Genomic DNA, 24892 nt, shown 5'->3' with positions numbered 1-24892 from the left:
TAAGTATTGCAGAGTCCTTTCATTTTGGTAGAGGGCTCTGGAAATTAAATGTAAGTCTATTAGAAGATGAAGAAGTAATGTCCGGTTTTAAAGATTTTTTTTTATCTTGTACTTCTAAACAATCTGTTTTTAGTAATGTTTTAGCTTGGTGGGATTGGGCAAAAAGTGAGTTTGCTAAGTATTTTAAGTTCATTTGCATAAGGAGGGCACAAGAAAAGAGGAGGGGTTATGAAAGGCTTATCTCACGTTTAGAAACTCTCTTTAAGTTTAAACATGTTGGTGTGGAGGTGGAGGAGGAAATTGAGAAGGTGAAAATTGAGATGAAGAACAGGTTGTTGGAAAGAGGTAGAAATATTGTTTTTAAATCCAAAGTTCAACATTTGGAGGAAAATGAACAATGTACAAGATATTTCTTTAAAAAATGTTTTAATGCTAGGGGTGTTTTTAAGTCTGTTTTAACTCCTACAGGGGAAGTTGTTGGTGATGAGATGGTGAAGGAGATTGGCAGATTTTATGAAACACTTTTTAGTAATAAGAGCAGAGCCAGTGAGACGGAGATGAATGATTATTGTAATATTTTAGAGAATAATGTCCCTGAAGGAAAAAGTGCATTTTTAATTGAGGAAGTTTGTGAAGGGGAGATCAAGCAGGCTCTGGACAAGACAGCGAAAGGGAAGACACCGGGCTGTGATGGCCTCCCCTTTGAGTTTTATTCAGTTTTTTGGCATATTTTAAAGCAAGATTTTACACGGGTGGTGCAATATGTTTTTAACTCAGGTATTTTAGCGGAGTCTATGAAGAAAGGAGTTATTACCTTGATACATAAGAAAGGTGATGAAAGAGATTTGAAAAACTGGAGGCCGATCACATTATTGAATACAGATTATAAGATCATTGCAAAGATTGTGGCGAACAGGATGAGTGACATAGTTGAGCACCTTGTTGGAGAATACCAAGTTTGTGCAGTGCCAAATAGGAGAATAACTGATAATTTATTAGTTTTAAGAGACTCTATTTATTATAGTAATTTTAATAAGAATGCACTTTTTGTGGAATCCATTGATTTTGAAAAAGCTTATGACAGAGTTGCTCATGATTTTATGTTTATGGTTTTAAAGCATATGGGTATTCCTGAGAAGCTACTGTTTGTGATTAAAAGTTTTTATTATGGGGCAACAAGTCAGATTTTAGTCAATGGACATGTGGGGCCGGGTTTTAATATTTTATCAGGAGTACGACAGGGATGCCCACTCTCCCCAATTTTATTCATTTGTGTCATTGAGGCCTTGCTCAAAAATGTACAGAAGGACAAATGTGTGAGTGGTGTTTTTATCCCGGGAAGTAATGGAAGGAATTTGAAGGTTTTAAGTTACATGGATGATGTGGTTTTTACTTGCACTTCCCAAGCTGATCTTAATAGAGTGAATTTGCATGTAAAGATTTTTTGTTGTATTGCTGGTATGAAAGTCAATTGGGGGAAGTGCCAATTGAGTAATTTTGGAAAGCAAGGAAAAGTGGTGGTGGATGGCGTGGATGAGAAGGAAGATATTGAAGTGTTAGGGGTTGTTTTTGAAAAAAATCTAAAAGGAGGGAAAAGTTATGAGAAGTTGGAGGAGAAGATAGAGAAGAAATTATCTTTTTGGAAATTGAGAAACTTGTCCCTTAAAGGTAAAGTTCTGATTTTAAAGGCAGTAATTTTGCCACTACTATTATATACTGCAATGGTTTTCCCACCCGGCAAATTATGGACCAGAAGGATGACAAGGAAGTTGTTTATTTTTTTCTGGGGTTCAAAGATGGAAAAGATGAAGAGGGAGGAAGTGATGAAGAGCGTGAAGAAAGGCGGATATAATTTCCCGGATATTAATCTGTTTTTAAAGACTCATTACTTTCTTTTAATTTATAAAGTGTCTCAGTGCAATAATTGGGTGGCAGACATGAGCAGGTATTTGGCAGGATGGTTGTTTTCCAAATGGGGCTGGTGTGAGAAGGATCTGAGGAGACCAATAGCGCAAGTTATACCTACCTTCTATGTGGTTCTCAGGTCTTTCAGTGATCAATTTGGTTTGAGTTCCCTGGGAAAACCTGAGAAAAAGAAAATTGAAAATGAAATAAGAAAAAATGAGAGATTATATGAAGTACCATTCTGCACTACTGCTCAGTCTGTGAAGATCTGGAATCTTTTTAATGTTAGAGGATTATCGAATAGACAGAGAGATGTAAACTGGATGACTTTTCATGGCTGCCTCCCAACCAGAGCTTTCCTGAATGGACGAGGAATAAGAGTGAGCGAGAAATGTCCAAGAGAGGGTTGTGGAGGCAGGGAGGATACAGTGCACTTATTTTGGAACTGTTTTTATGCAAGAGAATTTTTTATGCTTCTACAGAGGTTTTTTTCTGCAATCACGGGATATGTTGATTTTAATTTTGAGAAGATTTTTATTGGTCAGGATTTTAGCAGGAGAGAGGACACACGTGAAAGCTGGATTGTATTTTCTGTTTTTAAAGAAGTTTTATGGGATTCTAGAAACCTGCTTGTTTTTAAAAATGTGTGTATTTCTCCAAGGGAGTTGAAGAGACTTTTTTTTGGAAGGTTGTTTATTATTTTTCTATTTGACAAGAAGAGAATGGGAGAGGAAGAGGCTGAAAAGATTTGGAGATACAAGGAATGGAGAAAGTTGTAAGTATCCTGATCAAGGTTTTGAATTTGTGCTTCTCTTATAGTTTTCTTATTGAGATATTTTTCCGCATGATGTTTTTTCAGACTTTGTTTAGAAGTGATGAGTTTTGGTAGGTGACCTGATGATCGCTTGAACAATAGTCTGTAACTGAGGAAAAAAAAAAAAAAAAAAAAAAATCTGTTCTTATCAGTTTAATATCTGATACGTCCCCTATCTGGGGACCATATATTAAATGGATTTTTGAGAACGGGGGCCGATTTCGAAGCTTGCTTCCGTCGCCCTATGCATTGACCCGATATGGCAGTATCTTCGGGTACAGTGCACCACCCCCTTACAGGGTTAAAAAGAAAGATTCCTACTTTCATTGCTACCTGCTTGCTGGCTAGCCAGCTAGCCAGCCCTGTGGGCCTTGCTGCTGCTGCAGCCAAAAAACAAAAGGTGGTGCTGCTGCTGCTTCTGCTGCTTCTGCTTCTGCTTGTGTCTGGCCGCTGTTGGAGCGTCCAGGCACAGGACTTCTGCTGCTGCTGACTAAATGGCCTCCTTAATTGGATCATTTGAGTAGCCAGCACACCTGTGCAGGTAGGGCATGACATGATAGGCAGCTGCCTTGATAGCGGGTGGGTGCTGAATGTTCCTAATTGACAAAATAAGATTAATGCTTATGAAGAAATATAAAATCTCATCCCTTCCCCAATATCGCGCCACACCCCTACCCCTTAATTCCCTGGTTGAACTTGATGGACATATGTCTTTTTTCGACCGTACTAACTATGTAACTATGTAACATAACATGGGGGGGGGAGGGGGGGGGTCTCCTGGCTGTTCACACAGGTGTGTCATTGCTGTACATTGACCATGCATTGCTTCTGTGGTATTGCAAAGGCAAAGACAAATGCTTCCAGCCATCCATTGCACTAATGGATTGGTCATCAGCTGGCTGTCTATGTCCCGCATCAATATAGACCAAAGTACAGAGGGTTAGGCTATGCTATTGTGCACCTACCTGATGCATCAGAAGGTGCGAGGCCCTTGCTAAATTCTGTGCACAGACTTTGAGATCTATACTTTAGACTGTATCTAAACCTGCTCCAACATGGACTGACATTCTGGCCTACTTTCAGCCGATGCGACTTGTCTGTCGCTGAACAGTCGCTTTTTATGTATTCAGCACCTATGTATAATGTTGTAAAAATGCTCTAGAAGCTAAAGTCGCAGAAATGTCACACATATTTGGCCTGCAACTTTCTGTGCGACAAATTCAGACAGGAAAAATCAGTATAAATCCTTAGAAAATTATCCCCCAGTGTCTCCATCTGCTGGCGGTATTGAATAAGCATTGCTGCACTGATGGGGTATGCATTAGACGAAAAAAAAGAAGAAAAAGAAGAATAATACGCCCAGAAAAGAGGCGAAAAGGAGAAAAACGTAAAAAAACGTGAAAAAAAAGTAAGAGGAAGAGAAGGGAAAAAAAGGTGGAAATGGGTTTAAAAGTGATTTCGGCGGAGAAATATATATATATATATATATATATATATATATATATATATATATATATACGCGCACACACACACATATATATAAACGTATTCTCCGTTGAGATATTGCAGCCGCTGCTGTGTCCAGGCCCAGGAGCCTTAGCACTGTGCTGTGATGTCACTCAATACCACTGACATCACTAGGTGTAAACAACATCTCTCCTTTGCTGTGTATGTGACTATGGAGCTGTTTGGTGATGTCGTCTATTATGGCCTTCATAGAAGCAACAGGAGATTGTTGCATCCATCTAGAACCCTCAGAACTACAGTGCTATGATGTCACTCACTTCCACAGGCCTTGCAGAGTGTAAACAACAACAACCCAGCTTTGTTGTGTATGTAACCATAGGGATTTGTGATGTCACCTAGAACCTTCACAGCAGCGACAGCTTTATGAGGAGCATCAGCACTGCTCTGCCTGAGCAGAACCATCACCGCCATAGGTTGTCAAATAACCCGGGTTTAACCCACACAGGTAAGTCCAATGGGGTGCAGGCATGTCCTCTATGCTTACAGCTTCCCATGGGTGTTGGTTTGATACCGTTTGGGGACAGCCAAGGAGGCATCTGCAGGCAACAAAGGTAGGTGTGTGCTTGTGTGTGTGTTTCCTATGCAGATCCTAAGCCCAGTGTCACATGCAAGTAGGAGGAGTAAGAAGGGTTCCTGGCAAATCCGGGTTATGGATTGCATTTAAAAAGGCCCCGTGGGAGTGCAATGGGCCCCTGTCTTGCTGCTTAGCAATAATGGTATGGGTTTAGGTTCTGCTGTGTGTACTGGTGGTTGACTGCCCCCCAGCCCAGAGTGTGCATGGAAAATTGTCTGGCAGCCTCCCTGACAGCAAGCAGTGATAGTGCCCATGAAGGGCACCTTGTTGGGCCCGCCCCTTTCACGGTTATCGCTTCTCGGCCTTTTGGCTAAGATCAAGTGTAGTATCTGTTCTTATCAGTTTAATATCTGATACGTCCCCTATCTGGGGACCATATATTAAATGGATTTTTGAGAACGGGGGCCGATTTCGAAGCTTGCTTCCGTCGCCCTATGCATTGACCCGATATGGCAGTATCTTCGGGTACAGTGCACCACCCCCTTACAGGGTTAAAAAGAAAGATTCCTACTTTCATTGCTACCTGCTTGCTGGCTAGCCAGCTAGCCAGCCCTGTGGGCCTTGCTGCTGCTGCAGCCAAAAAACAAAAGGTGGTGCTGCTGCTGCTTCTGCTGCTTCTGCTTCTGCTTGTGTCTGGCCGCTGTTGGAGCGTCCAGGCACAGGACTTCTGCTGCTGCTGACTAAATGGCCTCCTTAATTGGATCATTTGAGTAGCCAGCACACCTGTGCAGGTAGGGCATGACATGATAGGCAGCTGCCTTGATAGCGGGTGGGTGCTGAATGTTCCTAATTGACAAAATAAGATTAATGCTTATGAAGAAATATAAAATCTCATCCCTTCCCCAATATCGCGCCACACCCCTACCCCTTAATTCCCTGGTTGAACTTGATGGACATATGTCTTTTTTCGACCGTACTAACTATGTAACTATGTAACATAACATGGGGGGGGGGGGTCTCCTGGCTGTTCACACAGGTGTGTCATTGCTGTACATTGACCATGCATTGCTTCTGTGGTATTGCAAAGGCAAAGACAAATGCTTCCAGCCATCCATTGCACTAATGGATTGGTCATCAGCTGGCTGTCTATGTCCCGCATCAATATAGACCAAAGTACAGAGGGTTAGGCTATGCTATTGTGCACCTACCTGATGCATCAGAAGGTGCGAGGCCCTTGCTAAATTCTGTGCACAGACTTTGAGATCTATACTTTAGACTGTATCTAAACCTGCTCCAACATGGACTGACATTCTGGCCTACTTTCAGCCGATGCGACTTGTCTGTCGCTGAACAGTCGCTTTTTATGTATTCAGCACCTATGTATAATGTTGTAAAAATGCTCTAGAAGCTAAAGTCGCAGAAATGTCACACATATTTGGCCTGCAACTTTCTGTGCGACAAATTCAGACAGGAAAAATCAGTATAAATCCTTAGAAAATTATCCCCCAGTGTCTCCATCTGCTGGCGGTATTGAATAAGCATTGCTGCACTGATGGGGTATGCATTAGACGAAAAAAAAGAAGAAAAAGAAGAATAATACGCCCAGAAAAGAGGCGAAAAGGAGAAAAACGTAAAAAAACGTGAAAAAAAAGTAAGAGGAAGAGAAGGGAAAAAAAGGTGGAAATGGGTTTAAAAGTGATTTCGGCGGAGAAATATATATATATATATATATATATATATATATATATATATATATACGCGCACACACACACATATATATAAACGTATTCTCCGTTGAGATATTGCAGCCGCTGCTGTGTCCAGGCCCAGGAGCCTTAGCACTGTGCTGTGATGTCACTCAATACCACTGACATCACTAGGTGTAAACAACATCTCTCCTTTGCTGTGTATGTGACTATGGAGCTGTTTGGTGATGTCGTCTATTATGGCCTTCATAGAAGCAACAGGAGATTGTTGCATCCATCTAGAACCCTCAGAACTACAGTGCTATGATGTCACTCACTTCCACAGGCCTTGCAGAGTGTAAACAACAACAACCCAGCTTTGTTGTGTATGTAACCATAGGGATTTGTGATGTCACCTAGAACCTTCACAGCAGCGACAGCTTTATGAGGAGCATCAGCACTGCTCTGCCTGAGCAGAACCATCACCGCCATAGGTTGTCAAATAACCCGGGTTTAACCCACACAGGTAAGTCCAATGGGGTGCAGGCATGTCCTCTATGCTTACAGCTTCCCGTGGGTGTTGGTTTGATACCGTTTGGGGACAGCCAAGGAGGCATCTGCAGGCAACAAAGGTAGGTGTGTGCTTGTGTGTGTGTTTCCTATGCAGATCCTAAGCCCGGTGTCACATGCAAGTAGGAGGAGTAAGAAGGGTTCCTGGCAAATCCGGGTTATGGATTGCATTTAAAAAGGCCCCGTGGGAGTGCAATGGGCCCCTGTCTTGCTGCTTAGCAATAATGGTATGGGTTTAGGTTCTGCTGTGTGTACTGGTGGTTGACTGCCCCCCAGCCCAGAGTGTGCATGGAAAATTGTCTGGCAGCCTCCCTGACAGCAAGCAGTGATAGTGCCCATGAAGGGCACCTTGTTGGGCCCGCCCCTTTCACGGTTATCGCTTCTCGGCCTTTTGGCTAGATCAAGTGTCTGGTCAGGAGGATCCTGGGAGTTTGTCCTACCTTTTCCAAGGGGGGCTGCTACGAGGAACCGAAAAGGCGATCGACAAGATGGGTGTTCGCATCCGTTACCTTACATCCGGTGAAACGCGGATTCGTTTTTCCTTTCGCTTTGATGTTGATGAAGACAAGCAAGAACTCGTCCAACTTTCTTATTTTGTGAAAGAAACTCTCTACAAGCTTCTTGGGGTGAAGAAAGAGAACATCGTCTGTCTCAGAGATCCTCGGAAGGGCAGCTTCATCCTAACTCTGGACTCTGCTTATGCATGCCAGAATCTTTTTGAGAAGCTGAAAAGCAATCAAGACCTTGCTGAGCTTGATGGGATCACGGTCACAGTGTTGTATACTGGAGGCGATATTCCTCTAGTTGTGTGTATGCACAATCCCTTTGTGACTGTGTCCCATATTGAGCTCTTTTTGGGGAAATACTGCAGTTCTGTTAAGTATTCCCATAAGGTGATGAATTCAGAAGACCTATGGACGGGGAAACATAAGTTTTTTGTGAAAATGAAGGAGGATGCTACTGGCATTGGAGGGTTGTGTCATCCACCCTCCAACTTTTCTATCGGTCGGGATAAGGGCTATTTGTTTTATCCCGAGATGCCTACTTTTTGTAGGAAATGTAAGAAATTCGGACATACTATGGAAGTTTGCACGGACACTACAGTTCGCTGTGGTCGGTGCAATCAAGAAGGCCATGTTTCTAAGGACTGTGCTAAAATCGTCTGCAACATTTGTGGTGAAGAAGGCCATGCCTTTAAAGATTGCAGTCTCCGTTCCAGTGTAGCTAGATCGTGGGCTGACCGTGTAGCGGGGAGAGTGGGTGTAGTGCAAGCTGAAGTACCACCTGCGAAAGCACCCCAGCGGTCTGAGGCGCCTTCAGAAAAGCCGGCTGTAACTTCTCATGTCGTGGCGGAGCTTATGGACCTTTCTGCTGTGCCTGAGACAGAGGGGAGACCTTCTGTGGAGGGTTCTGGTGGTGGAGGGTCACTAGTGAGCAGTGAAGCCATGGAGGTTGGCGTGAAGGAGATCAAGCGGAAGAAGGAACTTGGAGATGAGCCACAACTTGGCATTAAACGGCCTGTCAAAAAAAGCTCAGACGAATGTGAGGACAGTCAACATGCATGGAGGCCTTCTATAAGATCAGCGTCCGATCCAAAAAATATCAAAGAGTTCGAAAGCCCGGAGTCACCTGTGGGTTTCATATCGGACTCAAACTCCAGTAGCGAATAGCTTCCTTAAAGTGCTCCTCTCTTAATGTGAGAGGTCTAAAGAGCCCTACGAGAAGGGCTGCTTTGTTTAGTTTTTTAGAGACCTTGGACTGTTCTCTGTTCTTTTTACAAGAATGTGGAATTGAACATAGTCCAAATTATGAGGACCTTTGTCGTAGCTGGACTTTGGGACCATCGGTCTGGTCGGGTGACAATCTGAACAGATCTTCAGGTGTTGGGATCTTGTTTAGAGGTTCAGATGTACAAGTTTTGTCCTTCTTAGAAATTATACCTGGTAGAGCGCTATTAGTTAATATTAAGTACAATGGCTCAGAGATTAAGCTTTTTAACATCTATGCTTCTCCTGAAAAAAATGAGAGAGCCGACTTGATTAATGATATTCAGGCTTTTATCCCAGGTTCAACACCTATTTTAATGGCTGGAGATTTTAATTGTTGTATGAGTGGTGATCATCGTGAGAGTGGAAGTGTGCATGTCAGAGTGGATAAAACAGAGAAACAGATTAAGAGTATGACTGAGGATTTTAACTTTACCGATGTCTGGAGGAGAAAATACCCAGACGACCCTGGTTACACATGGGAAAATAATGTCTGCAAATCCAGGATTGATTTTATTTTTTTATCGGAAAGTTTTAATCTAGTTGAGGTTTCTCTTTTATCGAATATTTTCTCTGATCATAAGTTATTACATGCACATGTCACTTTACCTGGCCTAGAGAAAGGCAGAGGCGTTTGGAAGCTCAACACTACTTTATTAGAGGACATGAAAACAAAAAATGATTTTATTGCTGCTTATAACAAATGGAGATTGCGTCAATCCCAATATAAAAATATTTTGGATTGGTGGGAGGATGTTAAAAAGTGGACTAAACTGTTTTTTATCCGTGTGGGCATCCAAAAGGCTAAGGAGAAAAAGTTATGGTTTAAAATGTTAAACACTAAAATCCAAACATATTATAAACTAAAGCAAGCCGGGCTTGAGATGGATGATGTTATTGCTCAGACAAAGAATGAAATAAAAAATGCCATTAGTCAAAAAGGAAAAGAAATGATTTTTAACAGCAAGGTGCAATGTCTGGAGAATGATGAAAAGTGTTCGAGATTCTTTTTTAAGAAGGTGGTGGGAAAGAAAGAAATGATATCTGTAATAGAAGGGAAGATAACTAATGAAGAGATGTTGCGAGAAGCACAAGTATTTTATCAGGAGCTTTTTAATAAAAAAGATATTGATATTTCCTTTACTAATGATGTTTTAGATACCTTGGATTCAAAACTTGACAAAACTGACCAAGAGAGCCTTTGTGATGAAATCTTTTTACCTGAACTTTTAAGCACTTTTAAGAGTTTTTTAAATGGTAAAACACCTGGTTCGGATGGGTTGCCAGTTGAATTTTATCTGTGTTTTTGGTCCATTTTAAAAGATGATCTTTTAGGTATTTTTAACTGTGCTTTTAAATCTGAGATTTTACCTGCGTCCTGGAGAGATGGTGTTGTTACTCTGATTTTTAAAAAAGGAGACATCTCTAAATTAGAAAATTGGAGGCCTATTACCCTGCTAAATACAGACTATAAGGTTTTAGCAAAAATTTTAGCAAATAGGCTCAAGCAGGTAATTTCTAAGGTTATACACAGTGACCAAGTATGCGGAGTACCTGGAAGGAAAATAAGTGATCATCTAAACCTTGTAAAAGATGTTTTATGGTATCAGAAACAATGTGATCAGAAATTGGCAATTTTATCCTTGGATTTTCAAAAGGCTTATGACCGTGTTTCTCATGATTTTTTATGGTTGGTTTTAAAGAAAATGAATTTTCCTGATTTTATTGTTGGAAAAATTGCACTTTTATATAAAAACTGTTTTAGTCGTATTTTAATTAACGGTTTTTTATCCCAAGAGGTATGTTTACAGTCTGGGGTGAAACAGGGGTGCCCCCTATCACCCATTCTTTTCATATGTGCAATAGAACCTCTGTTGAATGTTTTGAGAAAAGATAAGCTCATTAGAGGAGTGCCAATCCCTGGAAGTGGAGGACAGAGCGTAAAGACGATAGCATACATGGATGATGTTAATATTCTATGTCCAGATGAACCATCCCTGAAACGTGCTATCAGACAGACAGAATTTTTTTGTGAGGGCTCTGGCTTCAAATTAAATAAAAATAAATGTGATTGCTTTGCAATAGGGAATTGGGGCAATACGGAGGTGAATGTGCAATATGATAAAATCAAAATCTTGGGTGTCATCTTTGACAATGAAAATAATGGAGAGGAAAGCTGGTCCATCGTCAAAGAGAAAGTGCAAAAGAAAATAAGTTTTTGGAAAATGAGGAAATTAACAATAGAAGGAAAAGTACTGATAATGAAAGCTTTGTTGCTACCTATCATGCTATATTTAAGCTTGGTTTTCCCACCGAGTGAACGCACCTTAAAGTTTTTAAACAAGATTTGCTTTCATTTTTTATGGGGGTCTAAAATGGATAAACTCAGGAGAGATGTAATGATGAAGACAAAGAAATTGGGGGGTAAGGATGTGCCTGATTTAAAAAGGTTTTTATATATTCACTTTTTTTCTATGTGTTTTAATGGCTTGCAAAGAAACTGTTATTGGTCTTATTTTTTAAAATATGCTGCAGGTCACATTTTTAGAAAAAGAAAGTGGATAACCTTACCTTTAACGTCCCCAATCTTATTTATTCCCCCAGCGCACTATGTGGTTTTAGAAAAGATTATTCGTATTTATGGCATTGCTAATTTTAGTCAAGAAATTTGTAGTAATGCACGAAAATTAGTTCCTGAAATCAGGAAGATAGAACAGATTTGCTTAATATCTAATTATTCCACTGAGAAATCTCTAAGAGTTTGGAGGATGGTGAATATGGGATTCTTATCTAATGACTTAAAAGATCTGGCCTGGCAGATAGCACATCAATGTTTGCCTACCAGAGAATTCCAACACAGAAGAGGATTGTGTCGTAGTGCAAAGTGCCCGAGAATGGGGTGTCCTAGTGAGGAAACAGTTTTACACCTTTTTTGGAACTGTTTTTACGCCCAAGAGATATGGCATTTGATAGGACCCTTACTAAAATTCATTTCTGATCTTAATTTTTTAAATCATGAAGTTATTTTATATGGATTTTATAATGTTTTATCTGTGGAAAAGTCTCGGGTTTTGTGGATTAGTATAAATTGTATTAAAATTGCACTATGGAAGACGAGGAATATTCTTCTTTTTAAAAGAGACACTATTACCTCTAAAGATTGTGTTCGCCTAGCTCTTAGTGAGATGTATGTTTTCTATTTATTGGATAAAAAAAGATTAGGTCACAAAGTGGCTAAAAGTCTTTGGAATCTACATCTGTGGAATATGCTTTTAGCAGACTAAGTATAATCTGGACTGCGTAAGGTCTTTTAGTCTAAGAATATTATATCTAAAAGTAAAAAATCTGTTCTTATCAGTTTAATATCTGATACGTCCCCTATCTGGGGACCATATATTAAATGGATTTTTGAGAACGGGGGCCGATTTCGAAGCTTGCTTCCGTCGCCCTATGCATTGACCCGATATGGCAGTATCTTCGGGTACAGTGCACCACCCCCTTACAGGGTTAAAAAGAAAGATTCCTACTTTCATTGCTACCTGCTTGCTGGCTAGCCAGCTAGCCAGCCCTGTGGGCCTTGCTGCTGCTGCAGCCAAAAAACAAAAGGTGGTGCTGCTGCTGCTTCTGCTGCTTCTGCTTCTGCTTGTGTCTGGCCCCTGTTGGAGCGTCCAGGCACAGGACTTCTGCTGCTGCTGACTAAATGGCCTCCTTAATTGGATCATTTGAGTAGCCAGCACACCTGTGCAGGTAGGGCATGACATGATAGGCAGCTGCCTTGATAGCGGGTGGGTGCTGAATGTTCCTAATTGACAAAATAAGATTAATGCTTATGAAGAAATATAAAATCTCATCCCTTCCCCAATATCGCGCCACACCCCTACCCCTTAATTCCCTGGTTGAACGTGATGGACATATGTCTTTTTTCGACCGTACTAACTATGTAACTATGTAACATAACATGGGGGGGGGGGGGTCTCCTGGCTGTTCACACAGGTGTGTCATTGCTGTACATTGACCATGCATTGCTTCTGTGGTATTGCAAAGGCAAAGACAAATGCTTCCAGCCATCCATTGCACTAATGGATTGGTCATCAGCTGGCTGTCTATGTCCCGCATCAATATAGACCAAAGTACAGAGGGTTAGGCTATGCTATTGTGCACCTACCTGATGCATCAGAAGGTGCGAGGCCCTTGCTAAATTCTGTGCACAGACTTTGAGATCTATACTTTAGACTGTATCTAAACCTGCTCCAACATGGACTGACATTCTGGCCTACTTTCAGCCGATGCGACTTGTCTGTCGCTGAACAGTCGCTTTTTATGTATTCAGCACCTATGTATAATGTTGTAAAAATGCTCTAGAAGCTAAAGTCGCAGAAATGTCACACATATTTGGCCTGCAACTTTCTGTGCGACAAATTCAGACAGGAAAAATCAGTATAAATCCTTAGAAAATTATCCCCCAGTGTCTCCATCTGCTGGCGGTATTGAATAAGCATTGCTGCACTGATGGGGTATGCATTAGACGAAAAAAAAGAAGAAAAAGAAGAATAATACGCCCAGAAAAGAGGCGAAAAGGAGAAAAACGTAAAAAAACGTGAAAAAAAAGTAAGAGGAAGAGAAGGGAAAAAAAGGTGGAAATGGGTTTAAAAGTGATTTCGGCGGAGAAATATATATATATATATATATATATATATATATATATATATATATATACGCGCACACACACACATATATATAAACGTATTCTCCGTTGAGATATTGCAGCCGCTGCTGTGTCCAGGCCCAGGAGCCTTAGCACTGTGCTGTGATGTCACTCAATACCACTGACATCACTAGGTGTAAACAACATCTCTCCTTTGCTGTGTATGTGACTATGGAGCTGTTTGGTGATGTCGTCTATTATGGCCTTCATAGAAGCAACAGGAGATTGTTGCATCCATCTAGAACCCTCAGAACTACAGTGCTATGATGTCACTCACTTCCACAGGCCTTGCAGAGTGTAAACAACAACAACCCAGCTTTGTTGTGTATGTAACCATAGGGATTTGTGATGTCACCTAGAACCTTCACAGCAGCGACAGCTTTATGAGGAGCATCAGCACTGCTCTGCCTGAGCAGAACCATCACCGCCATAGGTTGTCAAATAACCCGGATTTAACCCACACAGGTAAGTCCAATGGGGTGCAGGCATGTCCTCTATGCTTACAGCTTCCCGTGGGTGTTGGTTTGATACCGTTTGGGGACAGCCAAGGAGGCATCTGCAGGCAACAAAGGTAGGTGTGTGCTTGTGTGTGTGTTTCCTATGCAGATCCTAAGCCCAGTGTCACATGCAAGTAGGAGGAGTAAGAAGGGTTCCTGGCAAATCCGGGTTATGGATTGCATTTAAAAAGGCCCCGTGGGAGTGCAATGGGCCCCTGTCTTGCTGCTTAGCAATAATGGTATGGGTTTAGGTTCTGCTGTGTGTACTGGTGGTTGACTGCCCCCCAGCCCAGAGTGTGCATGGAAAATTGTCTGGCAGCCTCCCTGACAGCAAGCAGTGATAGTGCCCATGAAGGGGACCTTGTTGGGCCCGCCCCTTTCACGGTTATCGCTTCTCGGCCTTTTGGCTAAGATCAAGTGTAGTATCTGTTCTTATCAGTTTAATATCTGATACGTCCCCTATCTGGGGACCATATATTAAATGGATTTTTGAGAACGGGGGCCGATTTCGAAGCTTGCTTCCGTCGCCCTATGCATTGACCCGATATGGCAGTATCTTCGGGTACAGTGCACCACCCCCTTACAGGGTTAAAAAGAAAGATTCCTACTTTCATTGCTACCTGCTTGCTGGCTAGCCAGCTAGCCAGCCCTGTGGGCCTTGCTGCTGCTGCAGCCAAAAAACAAAAGGTGGTGCTGCTGCTGCTTCTGCTGCTTCTGCTTCTGCTTGTGTCTGGCCCCTGTTGGAGCGTCCAGGCACAGGACTTCTGCTGCTGCTGACTAAATGGCCTCCTTAATTGGATCATTTGAGTAGCCAGCACACCTGTGCAGGTAGGGCATGACATGATAGGCAGCTGCCTTGATAGCGGGTGGGTGCTGAATGTTCCTAATTGACAAAATAAGATTAATGCTTATGAAGAAATATAAAATCTCATCCCTTCCCCAATATCGCGCCACACCCCTACCCCTTAATTCCCTGGTTGAACGTGATGGACATATGTCTTTTTTCGACCGTACTAACTATGTAACTATGTAACATAACATGGGGGGGGGGGGTCTCCTGGCTGTTCACACAGGTGTGTCATTGCTGTACATTGACCATGCATTGCTTCTGTGGTATTGCAAAGGCAAAGACAAATGCTTCCAGCCATCCATTGCACTAATGGATTGGTCATCAGCTGGCTGTCTATGTCCCGCATCAATATAGACCAAAGTACAGAGGGTTAGGCTATGCTATTGTGCACCTACCTGATGCATCAGAAGGTGCGAGGCCCTTGCTAAATTCTGTGCACAGACTTTGAGATCTATACTTTAGACTGTATCTAAACCTGCTCCAACATGGACTGACATTCTGGCCTACTTTCAGCCGATGCGACTTGTCTGTCGCTGAACAGTCGCTTTTTATGTATTCAGCACCTATGTATAATGTTGTAAAAATGCTCTAGAAGCTAAAGTCGCAGAAATGTCACACATATTTGGCCTGCAACTTTCTGTGCGACAAATTCAGACAGGAAAAATCAGTATAAATCCTTAGAAAATTATCCCCCAGTGTCTCCATCTGCTGGCGGTATTGAATAAGCATTGCTGCACTGATGGGGTATGCATTAGACGAAAAAAAAGAAGAAAAAGAAGAATAATACGCCCAGAAAAGAGGCGAAAAGGAGAAAAACGTAAAAAAACGTGAAAAAAAAGTAAGAGGAAGAGAAGGGAAAAAAAGGTGGAAATGGGTTTAAAAGTGATTTCGGCGGAGAAATATATATATATATATATATATATATATATATATATATATATATATACGCGCACACACACACATATATATAAACGTATTCTCCGTTGAGATATTGCAGCCGCTGCTGTGTCCAGGCCCAGGAGCCTTAGCACTGTGCTGTGATGTCACTCAATACCACTGACATCACTAGGTGTAAACAACATCTCTCCTTTGCTGTGTATGTGACTATGGAGCTGTTTGGTGATGTCGTCTATTATGGCCTTCATAGAAGCAACAGGAGATTGTTGCATCCATCTAGAACCCTCAGAACTACAGTGCTATGATGTCACTCACTTCCACAGGCCTTGCAGAGTGTAAACAACAACAACCCAGCTTTGTTGTGTATGTAACCATAGGGATTTGTGATGTCACCTAGAACCTTCACAGCAGCGACAGCTTTATGAGGAGCATCAGCACTGCTCTGCCTGAGCAGAACCATCACCGCCATAGGTTGTCAAATAACCCGGATTTAACCCACACAGGTAAGTCCAATGGGGTGCAGGCATGTCCTCTATGCTTACAGCTTCCCGTGGGTGTTGGTTTGATACCGTTTGGGGACAGCCAAGGAGGCATCTGCAGGCAACAAAGGTAGGTGTGTGCTTGTGTGTGTGTTTCCTATGCAGATCCTAAGCCCAGTGTCACATGCAAGTAGGAGGAGTAAGAAGGGTTCCTGGCAAATCCGGGTTATGGATTGCATTTAAAAAGGCCCCGTGGGAGTGCAATGGGCCCCTGTCTTGCTGCTTAGCAATAATGGTATGGGTTTAGGTTCTGCTGTGTGTACTGGTGGTTGACTGCCCCCCAGCCCAGAGTGTGCATGGAAAATTGTCTGGCAGCCTCCCTGACAGCAAGCAGTGATAGTGCCCATGAAGGGGACCTTGTTGGGCCCGCCCCTTTCACGGTTATCGCTTCTCGGCCTTTTGGCTAAGATCAAGTGTAGTATCTGTTCTTATCAGTTTAATATCTGATACGTCCCCTATCTGGGGACCATATATTAAATGGATTTTTGAGAACGGGGGCCGATTTCGAAGCTTGCTTCCGTCGCCCTATGCATTGACCCGATATGGCAGTATCTTCGGGTACAGTGCACCACCCCCTTACAGGGTTAAAAAGAAAGATTCCTACTTTCATTGCTACCTGCTTGCTGGCTAGCCAGCTAGCCAGCCCTGTGGGCCTTGCTGCTGCTGCAGCCAAAAAACAAAAGGTGGTGCTGCTGCTGCTTCTGCTGCTTCTGCTTCTGCTTGTGTCTGGCCCCTGTTGGAGCGTCCAGGCACAGGACTTCTGCTGCTGCTGACTAAATGGCCTCCTTAATTGGATCATTTGAGTAGCCAGCACACCTGTGCAGGTAGGGCATGACATGATAGGCAGCTGCCTTGATAGCGGGTGGGTGCTGAATGTTCCTAATTGACAAAATAAGATTAATGCTTATGAAGAAATATAAAATCTCATCCCTTCCCCAATATCGCGCCACACCCCTACCCCTTAATTCCCTGGTTGAACGTGATGGACATATGTCTTTTTTCGACCGTACTAACTATGTAACTATGTAACATAACATGGGGGGGGGGGGTCTCCTGGCTGTTCACACAGGTGTGTCATTGCTGTACATTGACCATGCATTGCTTCTGTGGTATTGCAAAGGCAAAGACAAATGCTTCCAGCCATCCATTGCACTAATGGATTGGTCATCAGCTGGCTGTCTATGTCCCGCATCAATATAGACCAAAGTACAGAGGGTTAGGCTATGCTATTGTGCACCTACCTGATGCATCAGAAGGTGCGAGGCCCTTGCTAAATTCTGTGCACAGACTTTGAGATCTATACTTTAGACTGTATCTAAACCTGCTCCAACATGGACTGACATTCTGGCCTACTTTCAGCCGATGCGACTTGTCTGTCGCTGAACAGTCGCTTTTTATGTATTCAGCACCTATGTATAATGTTGTAAAAATGCTCTAGAAGCTAAAGTCGCAGAAATGTCACACATATTTGGCCTGCAACTTTCTGTGCGACAAATTCAGACAGGAAAAATCAGTATAAATCCTTAGAAAATTATCCCCCAGTGTCTCCATCTGCTGGCGGTATTGAATAAGCATTGCTGCACTGATGGGGTATGCATTAGACGAAAAAAAAGAAGAAAAAGAAGAATAATACGCCCAGAAAAGAGGCGAAAAGGAGAAAAACGTAAAAAAACGTGAAAAAAAAGTAAGAGGAAGAGAAGGGAAAAAAAGGTGGAAATGGGTTTAAAAGTGATTTCGGCGGAGAAATATATATATATATATATATATATATATATATATATATATATATATATACGCGCACACACACACATATATATAAACGTATTCTCCGTTGAGATATTGCAGCCGCTGCTGTGTCCAGGCCCAGGAGCCTTAGCACTGTGCTGTGATGTCACTCAATACCACTGACATCACTAGGTGTAAACAACATCTCTCCTTTGCTGTGTATGTGACTATGGAGCTGTTTGGTGATGTCGTCTATTATGGCCTTCATAGAAGCAACAGGAGATTGTTGCATCCATCTAGAACCCTCAGAACTACAGTGCTATGATGTCACTCACTTCCACAGGCCTTGCAGAGTGTAAACAACAACAACCCAGCTTTGTTGTGTATGTAACCATAGGGATTTGTGATGTCACCTAGAACCTTCACAGCAGCGACAGCTTTATGAGGAGCATCAGCACTGCTCTGCCTGAGCAGAACCATCACCGCCATAGGTTGTCAAATAACCCGGATTTAACCCACACAGGTAAGTCCAATGGGGTGCAGGCATGTCCTCTATGCTTACAGCTTCCCGTGGGTGTTGGTTTGATACCGTTTGGGGACAGCCAAGGAGGCATCTGCAGGCAACAAAGGTAGGTGTGTGCTTGTGTGTGTGTTTCCTATGCAGATCCTAAGCCCAGTGTCACATGCAAGTAGGAGGAGTAAGAAGGGTTCCTGGCAAATCCGGGTTATGGATTGCATTTAAAAAGGCCCCGTGGGAGTGCAATGGGCCCCTGTCTTGCTGCTTAGCAATAATGGTATGGGTTTAGGTTCTGCTGTGTGTACTGGTGGTTGACTGCCCCCCAGCCCAGAGTGTGCATGGAAAATTGTCTGGCAGCCTCCCTGACAGCAAGCAGTGATAGTGCCCATGAAGGGGACCTTGTTGGGCCCGCCCCTTTCACGGTTATCGCTTCTCGGCCTTTTGGCTAAGATCAAGTGTAGTATCTGTTCTTATCAGTTTAATATCTGATACGTCCCCTATCTGGGGACCATATATTAAATGGATTTTTGAGAACGGGGGCCGATTTCGAAGCTTGCTTCCGTCGCCCTATGCATTGACCCGATATGGCAGTATCTTCGGGTACAGTGCACCACCCCCTTACAGGGTTAAAAAGAAAGATTCCTACTTTCATTGCTACCTGCTTGCTGGCTAGCCAGCTAGCCAGCCCTGTGGGCCTTGCTGCTGCTGCAGCCAAAAAACAAAAGGTGGTGCTGCTGCTGCTTCTGCTGCTTCTGCTTCTGCTTGTGTCTGGCCCCTGTTGGAGCGTCCAGGCACAGGACTTCTGCTGCTGCTGACTAAATGGCCTCCTTAATTGGATCATTTGAGTAGCCAGCACACCTGTGCAGGTAGGGCATGACATGATAGGCAGCTGCCTTGATAGCGGGTGGGTGCTGAATGTTCCTAATTGACAAAATAAGATTAATGCTTATGAAGAAATATAAAATCTCATCCCTTCCCCAATATCGCGCCACACCCCTACCCCTTAATTCCCTGGTTGAACGTGATGGACATATGTCTTTTTTCGACCGTACTAACTATGTAACTATGTAACATAACATGGGGGGGGGGGGTCTCCTGGCTGTTCACACAGGTGTGTCATTGCTGTACATTGACCATGCATTGCTTCTGTGGTATTGCAAAGGCAAAGACAAATGCTTCCAGCCATCCATTGCACTAATGGATTGGTCATCAGCTGGCTGTCTATGTCCCGCATCAATATAGACCAAAGTACAGAGGGTTAGGCTATGCTATTGTGCACCTACCTGATGCATCAGAAGGTGCGAGGCCCTTGCTAAATTCTGTGCACAGACTTTGAGATCTATACTTTAGACTGTATCTAAACCTGCTCCAACATGGACTGACATTCTGGCCTACTTTCAGCCGATGCGACTTGTCTGTCGCTGAACAGTCGCTTTTTATGTATTCAGCACCTATGTATAATGTTGTAAAAATGCTCTAGAAGCTAAAGTCGCAGAAATGTCACACATATTTGGCCTGCAACTTTCTGTGCGACAAATTCAGACAGGAAAAATCAGTATAAATCCTTAGAAAATTATCCCCCAGTGTCTCCATCTGCTGGCGGTATTGAATAAGCATTGCTGCACTGATGGGGTATGCATTAGACGAAAAAAAAGAAGAAAAAGAAGAATAATACGCCCAGAAAAGAGGCGAAAAGGAGAAAAACGTAAAAAAACGTGAAAAAAAAGTAAGAGGAAGAGAAGGGAAAAAAAGGTGGAAATGGGTTTAAAAGTGATTTCGGCGGAGAAATATATATATATATATATATATATATATATATATATATATATATATACGCGCACACACACACATATATATAAACGTATTCTCCGTTGAGATATTGCAGCCGCTGCTGTGTCCAGGCCCAGGAGCCTTAGCACTGTGCTGTGATGTCACTCAATACCACTGACATCACTAGGTGTAAACAACATCTCTCCTTTGCTGTGTATGTGACTATGGAGCTGTTTGGTGATGTCGTCTATTATGGCCTTCATAGAAGCAACAGGAGATTGTTGCATCCATCTAGAACCCTCAGAACTACAGTGCTATGATGTCACTCACTTCCACAGGCCTTGCAGAGTGTAAACAACAACAACCCAGCTTTGTTGTGTATGTAACCATAGGGATTTGTGATGTCACCTAGAACCTTCACAGCAGCGACAGCTTTATGAGGAGCATCAGCACTGCTCTGCCTGAGCAGAACCATCACCGCCATAGGTTGTCAAATAACCCGGATTTAACCCACACAGGTAAGTCCAATGGGGTGCAGGCATGTCCTCTATGCTTACAGCTTCCCGTGGGTGTTGGTTTGATACCGTTTGGGGACAGCCAAGGAGGCATCTGCAGGCAACAAAGGTAGGTGTGTGCTTGTGTGTGTGTTTCCTATGCAGATCCTAAGCCCAGTGTCACATGCAAGTAGGAGGAGTAAGAAGGGTTCCTGGCAAATCCGGGTTATGGATTGCATTTAAAAAGGCCCCGTGGGAGTGCAATGGGCCCCTGTCTTGCTGCTTAGCAATAATGGTATGGGTTTAGGTTCTGCTGTGTGTACTGGTGGTTGACTGCCCCCCAGCCCAGAGTGTGCATGGAAAATTGTCTGGCAGCCTCCCTGACAGCAAGCAGTGATAGTGCCCATGAAGGGGACCTTGTTGGGCCCGCCCCTTTCACGGTTATCGCTTCTCGGCCTTTTGGCTAAGATCAAGTGTAGTATCTGTTCTTATCAGTTTTCATGCTGGTGGGGATGGGTGCTGCATGGAGGATGCAGGTGTACCAGGGCTTTCCGGGGCTGGTTCTGAGGAATCAGCTCGACGGCTGCCCCGATGTGACCTGTTCCCTCCGGGTCTCGCCATGAGGCTGAGAGGGTCTAGAGCCGAGGTACTTTTGTGCCTCGGGGAGTGGTGACCCCGAGGTGCCGAAACTCACTGGGAGAATAGACTCACTGAGTTGATGCACGGGCACCATAATCTCTTCACCTTGTGGCACTCACCTCTTGATTCCCGGCCTTCTGGCTAGGATCAGAGAAATTTTTATAGATCCGGCCGAATGTCCGGGCAGTATATCTGCACACATTCACTTATTTATTTCTTTTTTGTCTCACTGTGTCACTTTTTGCGTGTTGTGTGTTCACAGGATTTGTCAGGATGCGGTAGCCCTTCTGGGTGTCCCTCCTGGCGGTCTAGGGGAGGTGTGTGTGGCCATTAGGTTCCGCACCTCCCTGCAAACACCCCGGGTACTCCTGCTTTGGCAGGGTACCTACCGTAATCGGCTCTGCGGGCAGATACCTTGGCTAACGCCAAGGGGGATGCCGGGAGCATTTGTGGTCCCCTAGTAGCTTCGGCGAAAAGGGACATCGAACCTGGAACCTCGCAGGTACCTTTTGGTCCGGAGGCGAAGGGTAAGGTTTGTTGGGGGGCCTCTCTCCTATCGGAGAAGGGCTTGCGATAGACCGCATCCTTTGTGCACGTTTTTTTTAGTGTAACACGTTTGCACTTTTTCTTGCACTTTGGGTGAATCGAAAGCACGTTCCTCGGCTTTAGATAAAAAAAAAAAAAAAAAAAATCTGTTCTTATCAGTTTAATATCTGATACGTCCCCTATCTGGGGACCATATATTAAATGGATTTTTGAGAACGGGGGCCGATTTCGAAGCTTGCTTCCGTCGCCCTATGCATTGACCCGATATGGCAGTATCTTCGGGTACAGTGCACCACCCCCTTACAGGGTTAAAAAGAAAGATTCCTACTTTCATTGCTACCTGCTTGCTGGCTAGCCAGCTAGCCAGCCCTGTGGGCCTTGCTGCTGCTGCAGCCAAAAAACAAAAGGTGGTGCTGCTGCTGCTTCTGCTGCTTCTGCTTCTGCTTGTGTCTGGCCCCTGTTGGAGCGTCCAGGCACAGGACTTCTGCTGCTGCTGACTAAATGGCCTCCTTAATTGGATCATTTGAGTAGCCAGCACACCTGTGCAGGTAGGGCATGACATGATAGGCAGCTGCCTTGATAGCGGGTGGGTGCTGAATGTTCCTAATTGACAAAATAAGATTAATGCTTATGAAGAAATATAAAATCTCATCCCTTCCCCAATATCGCGCCACACCCCTACCCCTTAATTCCCTGGTTGAACGTGATGGACATATGTCTTTTTTCGACCGTACTAACTATGTAACTATGTAACATAACATGGGGGGGGGGGGGTCTCCTGGCTGTTCACACAGGTGTGTCATTGCTGTACATTGACCATGCATTGCTTCTGTGGTATTGCAAAGGCAAAGACAAATGCTTCCAGCCATCCATTGCACTAATGGATTGGTCATCAGCTGGCTGTCTATGTCCCGCATCAATATAGACCAAAGTACAGAGGGTTAGGCTATGCTATTGTGCACCTACCTGATGCATCAGAAGGTGCGAGGCCCTTGCTAAATTCTGTGCACAGACTTTGAGATCTATACTTTAGACTGTATCTAAACCTGCTCCAACATGGACTGACATTCTGGCCTACTTTCAGCCGATGCGACTTGTCTGTCGCTGAACAGTCGCTTTTTATGTATTCAGCACCTATGTATAATGTTGTAAAAATGCTCTAGAAGCTAAAGTCGCAGAAATGTCACACATATTTGGCCTGCAACTTTCTGTGCGACAAATTCAGACAGGAAAAATCAGTATAAATCCTTAGAAAATTATCCCCCAGTGTCTCCATCTGCTGGCGGTATTGAATAAGCATTGCTGCACTGATGGGGTATGCATTAGACGAAAAAAAAGAAGAAAAAGAAGAATAATACGCCAGAAAAGAGGCGAAAAGGAGAAAAACGTAAAAAACGTGAAAAAAAAGTAAGAGGAAGAGAAGGAAAAAAAGGTGGAAATGGGTTTAAAAGTGATTTCGGCGGAGAAATATATATATATATATATATATATATATATATATATATATATATACGCGCACACACACACATATATATAAACGTATTCTCCGTTGAGATATTGCAGCCGCTGCTGTGTCCAGGCCCAGGAGCCTTAGCACTGTGCTGTGATGTCACTCAATACCACTGACATCACTAGGTGTAAACAACATCTCTCCTTTGCTGTGTATGTGACTATGGAGCTGTTTGGTGATGTCGTCTATTATGGCCTTCATAGAAGCAACAGGAGATTGTTGCATCCATCTAGAACCCTCAGAACTACAGTGCTATGATGTCACTCACTTCACAGGCCTTGCAGAGTGTAAACAACAACAACCCAGCTTTGTTGTGTATGTAACCATAGGGATTTGTGATGTCACCTAGAACCTTCACAGCAGCGACAGCTTTATGAGGAGCATCAGCACTGCTCTGCCTGAGCAGAACCATCACCGCCATAGGTTGTCAAATAACCCGGATTTAACCCACACAGGTAAGTCCAATGGGGTGCAGGCATGTCCTCTATGCTTACAGCTTCCCGTGGGTGTTGGTTTGATACCGTTTGGGGACAGCCAAGGAGGCATCTGCAGGCAACAAAGGTAGGTGTGTGCTTGTGTGTGTGTTTCCTATGCAGATCCTAAGCCCAGTGTCCACATGCAAGTAGGAGGAGTAAGAAGGGTTCCTGGCAAATCCGGGTTATGGATTGCATTTAAAAAGGCCCCGTGGGAGTGCAATGGGCCCCTGTCTTGCTGCTTAGCAATAATGTATGGGTTTAGGTTCTGCTGTGTGTACTGGTGGTTGACTGCCCCCCAGCCCAGAGTGTGCATGGAAAATTGTCTGGCAGCCTCCCTGACAGCAAGCAGTGATAGTGCCCATGAAGGGGACCTTGTTGGGCCCGCCCCTTTCACGGTTATCGCTTCTCGGCCTTTTGGCTAAGATCAAGTGTAGTATCTGTTCTTATCAGTTTAATATCTGATACGTCCCCTATCTGGGGACCATATATTAAATGGATTTTTGAGAACGGGGGCCGATTTCGAAGCTTGCTTCCGTCGCCCTATGCATTGACCCGATATGGCAGTATCTTCGGGTACAGTGCACCACCCCCTTACAGGGTTAAAAAGAAAGATTCCTACTTTCATTGCTACCTGCTTGCTGGCTAGCCAGCTAGCCAGCCCTGTGGGCCTTGCTGCTGCTGCAGCCAAAAAACAAAAGGTGGTGCTGCTGCTGCTTCTGCTGCTTCTGCTTCTGCTTGTGTCTGGCCCCTGTTGGAGCGTCCAGGCACAGGACTTCTGCTGCTGCTGACTAAATGGCCTCCTTAATTGGATCATTTGAGTAGCCAGCACACCTGTGCAGGTAGGGCATGACATGATAGGCAGCTGCCTTGATAGCGGGTGGGTGCTGAATGTTCCTAATTGACAAAATAAGATTAATGCTTATGAAGAAATATAAAATCTCATCCC

The 24892-nt window shown here is 43.7% G+C and overlaps 6 non-coding genes and 3 pseudogenes across 6 annotated transcripts; all 9 read left to right on the top strand.

Annotated features, from left to right (window-relative positions):
- Positions 1-2805: 2805 nt before the first annotated feature.
- LOC130350046 (U2 spliceosomal RNA) lies at positions 2806-3010 on the top strand (annotated as a pseudogene).
- Positions 3011-5110: 2100 nt separating this feature from the next.
- LOC130350025 (U2 spliceosomal RNA) lies at positions 5111-5301 on the top strand. Its single transcript, XR_008887235.1, has one exon. It is a non-coding gene; the product is annotated as a U2 spliceosomal RNA (small nuclear RNA).
- Positions 5302-12102: 6801 nt separating this feature from the next.
- On the top strand, positions 12103-12278 carry LOC130350041 (U2 spliceosomal RNA; annotated as a pseudogene).
- Positions 12279-14370: 2092 nt separating this feature from the next.
- LOC130350024 (U2 spliceosomal RNA) lies at positions 14371-14561 on the top strand. The gene has a single exon (XR_008887234.1). It is a non-coding gene; the product is annotated as a U2 spliceosomal RNA (small nuclear RNA).
- Positions 14562-16652: 2091 nt separating this feature from the next.
- Positions 16653-16843, top strand: LOC130350023 (U2 spliceosomal RNA). Its single transcript, XR_008887233.1, has one exon. It is a non-coding gene; the product is annotated as a U2 spliceosomal RNA (small nuclear RNA).
- Positions 16844-18936: 2093 nt separating this feature from the next.
- Positions 18937-19127, top strand: LOC130350022 (U2 spliceosomal RNA). Its single transcript, XR_008887232.1, has one exon. It is a non-coding gene; the product is annotated as a U2 spliceosomal RNA (small nuclear RNA).
- Positions 19128-21218: 2091 nt separating this feature from the next.
- Positions 21219-21378, top strand: LOC130350054 (U2 spliceosomal RNA; annotated as a pseudogene).
- A 694-nt stretch (positions 21379-22072) lies between these two features.
- LOC130350051 (U2 spliceosomal RNA) lies at positions 22073-22258 on the top strand. The gene has a single exon (XR_008887251.1). It is a non-coding gene; the product is annotated as a U2 spliceosomal RNA (small nuclear RNA).
- Positions 22259-24344: 2086 nt separating this feature from the next.
- On the top strand, positions 24345-24535 carry LOC130350021 (U2 spliceosomal RNA). Its single transcript, XR_008887231.1, has one exon. It is a non-coding gene; the product is annotated as a U2 spliceosomal RNA (small nuclear RNA).
- The last annotated feature ends 357 nt before the right edge of the window (positions 24536-24892 follow it).

Source organism: Hyla sarda, unplaced genomic scaffold (assembly GCF_029499605.1).
Source record: "Hyla sarda isolate aHylSar1 unplaced genomic scaffold, aHylSar1.hap1 scaffold_932, whole genome shotgun sequence".
Taxonomy (NCBI): Eukaryota; Metazoa; Chordata; class Amphibia; order Anura; family Hylidae; genus Hyla; species Hyla sarda.
The sequence above is the reverse complement of the archived record's forward strand: the minus strand, read 5'-3'. Positions and strand labels throughout refer to the sequence as shown.